The sequence below is a fragment of the Monodelphis domestica genome, chromosome 2 (genome assembly GCF_027887165.1).
Source record: "Monodelphis domestica isolate mMonDom1 chromosome 2, mMonDom1.pri, whole genome shotgun sequence".
NCBI lineage: Eukaryota > Metazoa > Chordata > Mammalia > Didelphimorphia > Didelphidae > Monodelphis > Monodelphis domestica.
Genome location: NC_077228.1, coordinates 392,353,445 through 392,357,145, shown reverse-complemented (window position 1 = coordinate 392,357,145; position 3,701 = coordinate 392,353,445). Strand labels below are relative to the sequence as shown.

Here is a 3,701-nt window from a genome sequence, read left to right as displayed (position 1 = left end):
TGTAATTATATTTTAATCAGAGGTTCATTTTAACAGCTAGAAACTGATAAACATTTCCTAGGCTGCATAATCAGGCAGTAAAGTTCTCAGTCACTGCAAGTATTCAAGAAGAACCTAGGTGACAACTGCTCAGGGTTTTTGCAGAACTGATTTGTGCTTTGGGTAAGGTTAAACTAGGAAACCTTTAGGTACCTTTTAACATTTAAGCTTTTGTGATCATAACTGATAACTTGTTATTTAGGTAGATGGGAGGAGAGTTAACCAATGACCTATGGTTTTGGAAAGATGATTGCATGATATTTAAGGAAGAAGTCACAAAGATATATATTGTGTTGTTTATCCCAATATTCTTATTTTACAACTTGTACCTTTAAATGAAACAAACAAATTATGGTATAGGGATGTTAACAGAATATCCCTATGTTTTAAGAAACAATGAATGTGGAGAATTAGATGTATCATTGGAAGGTATGTGAAATAAAGCAAAATGAAGTTAACAAAACGAAATGAAGAAAATAATATATACAATGACCACAAATATCAATGGAAAGAATATCATAAATGACAAAATAAAACTGAACTGAAAATGATTGACTATCCTTGTTTTTAATGTTTGCTAAGTTTAAAGTTCTCTGACCTACCTTAGCTCTTTTTATAAGCACTAGTCCTGTTTTCTGGCTGGGGCAGGTTTTCCTGTAAAAACATCTGCTATGTTTTTAATACAGGAGTTCTTACTCTTTTCATATCATGGACCCCTTTGGCAGGATGATATTTTCAAATAAATAAAACAATTTGTAATTCACATAATATTAGAAAGAAAACCTATTAAACTGAAGGAAAAATTCATTTTTTTCTCATCCATATTCACCCACCCACCTAAAGTATATCAACAGATTTCTTTGGGAGGTGTTAATGGACCACAGGTTTAGAACTTTTACTGAAAAAAGTTACTGAAGTGATTAACCATTTAACTTGGGGAGCTAGCACTGGGACTCTGTTTTTCTAATTTCTATTTTAATGGGTATTTTTTCCCCACTTTTGCCATTTTGACTCTGGAAAAGTAACTCATGAACAACATGGTTTAATGTTTAAAAGTGTCTCAGACATTCTGCACCCATGCTTTTCCACCAGCAGAAGAAGACTATAGCCAGGAAAATGCTCCTTTCATGAGAGTTAGCACAGGAAACCACTTGGCTCAAGTCTCCATTACTCAATCCAACTGGATTGGGCTTCATGTTGCATGCACTTAACCACAGGTTTGTGACAGAAGATGCAAATAAGTCACACCAATTCATGGTACTTATTAAAAATTCCATCAAAACTCCATTGAGCTCCATACATTTGTATAATTTGAAAATGGCATGTCATTGAAGGCAACACCCTAGTGGTTAGAAACATAATTGGCAGGCACATAAAAGGGCCTTATGGTGGGCCCAGTTCCAGGAAAGTATAGCAGCAGTGCAGTTTGGTGGTATGGTGACATATGACTCATCAGTCAACCCTCTCAGAGGAAGAATCTGAAGGTCCTCTTTTTCTCTTTCTGTGTTCTGTTGGAATTGCAAAGTCCTAGTGAAAAATACAGAGCAAGAAGAAAGAGAACAATAAATCAATGCACCAGCATTTGTCAGGAATCTACTGTGTATTAGGGGGCAGGCACTGTGGATACAAAGACACACCAAAAGCAAAACATTTCCCGATCTTGAGGAGATTACATTCTAGAAAGGGAGACAACCTGTACACACAGAGATATGTGTAGCAAATTTCAGAATAGTGTTGGGGCTGATATGGGCACAAAGATTAGACTAAGCCATTAGAAACTGGGAAGAAGATCTCACAGAAAAGGTGGTACTTGAGTGAAGGCCTGAAGGAAACCAAGGATTCCAAGATGCAGACTTTAGGAAAATGTATATGCCAAGTATAGGGAAAGGCCAGTGCAAAGACATGGAAACAGAAGATAAGAACATTGTGTAAGTCTGTCTCAGAGAATGTGTAGAGGTGTAAGGATTAAAACTTAGGGGAGACTGGGGAGACTGAGGCAGGTAGAAATTAGTTTCTCTCTGCAAGGAGTATTATATTTTTTAGAGGTTTATTGAAGGTTAAGGATTAAAGAAAATACAGAATAAGAGACACGTGTCCAGGCCATAGAGAGGCCTAAACACAACCTCACCTACATTATGAAAAAAAGCCACGCCTGCCCCAAAACGGAAGTCCAAGATCCCTAGAAGACCTTTGCCACCAGCTTAAATCCTTCCTTGATCTCTGCCCACCTCAGAATTCCCGTGAGATTACAAAGCATTTTGGGGAAGTGGAGCAAAGGCTTGTGGGGATTGTAGTCCTGTATTCGAGTCTATTATTTACAGAGGGGAGTCATAGAGGGCTGGAATGGAGAGAAATCTAGGTTATTGAGAACTTTAAATGCCAAGAAGAAGAGTTTATATTTGATCTTAAACATAAAAGAGAGCTGTTGGAGTTGATTTATTAGAATAGTGATAAAATAACATTTGGGCTTTTGAAAAATTACTTAGGTACAGTATTGAGGATGTATTGAAGTAGAAAGAGACTTGAAAGAGTTGAAAGGGGGAGTGAAGGGGAGGAGGGGAAGAGGGAAGGGAAAAATAAAAAAAGAGACTTTAGATAGGAAACCAATCAGAAGACTATTGCAGTAGTTCAGGAATGAGTGGATGAAGTACTGACCCAGAGGTGGCAATTTGAGTAGAGGGAATAGTAAGGATGTATGATATGTTGTAGAGGCAGAAATAACAATATTTGACAATGGATGGGATATGTAAAGGGAAGAAGAGTGGAGAGTCAAAGATTGGAGCCCAACACGGAGAGCCCAGATTACTGGAAAAATGGTGGAGTCTTTAATATATATATGGAAGTCTGTAACATCATCATCTGAGTCCTTCCTTTTCTTACATCATTGAAAATACAGTTAAATATCATTATGACAAGACACAAAAATGACCAATGCATATTCCTTTCTCTGTTTAAAAATTTTTAAATTATGTTAAATTAAAAAAAAATCTTTTCTTGATGGATATTGGATTCAACTATTTTGGCTGTATGTTGGTTGAAAAAAAAGGAGAGAATGGTCCCCTGTATTCTTAAAAAATATCCTGATATAATTTAATTATTTCTTATAAATTGGGTTCATCAAGATGAATATTCCTATATTGTGTTTTATTATAGTAATGCCCATAGGACCACCAGGAATACTTGCCTTTAATGAAGGAAATTAGTATGTATGTGCCAGTCACCATGCTAAACTCTTTACAAATATCATCCCATTAAATCTTCTCAACAACCAGGGGAGGTAGATACTATTATTTTCCTCCCTTCTTAGGGGATGAAACCCAAGCAGGTTAAGCAACTTGCTCATGGTCACACAGCTATTTAATGTGTGAGGCAATAGTTGAACTCAGATCTTCCTGATTCTAGCCAGATTTATCTGCTTTATCTACTTAACCACCTAGCTGCCTCTTAATAAACTGTAGGCGATTAATTTTTTTTTTTGCAGCTTTAAAAAACATAACAAAACAAAATATTTTATGCAGCTTTACAATTTTTTTTAAATGTCACCTCTCTTTGTTATGTTTAGCTTAATTAAGTGTCTTTAAGTACAAGACACCATATTAGATTCTAAGAATACAAAGATGGGTGAAGCCTGAACAGAAGCAGCTTTCAAAGAGATTTCAATT

General features: G+C 36.1%; 1 long non-coding RNA gene across 1 annotated transcript; it reads right to left on the bottom strand.

The window, feature by feature from the left end:
• Positions 1–321: 321 nt before the first annotated feature.
• On the bottom strand, positions 322–2,311 carry LOC103104921 (uncharacterized). Its single transcript, XR_462917.2, has 2 exons — positions 2,172–2,311; positions 322–1,566 (listed from the first exon to the last, which is right to left on the bottom strand). It is a non-coding gene; the product is annotated as an uncharacterized LOC103104921 (long non-coding RNA).
• Between the last annotated feature and the right edge of the window lie 1,390 nt (positions 2,312–3,701).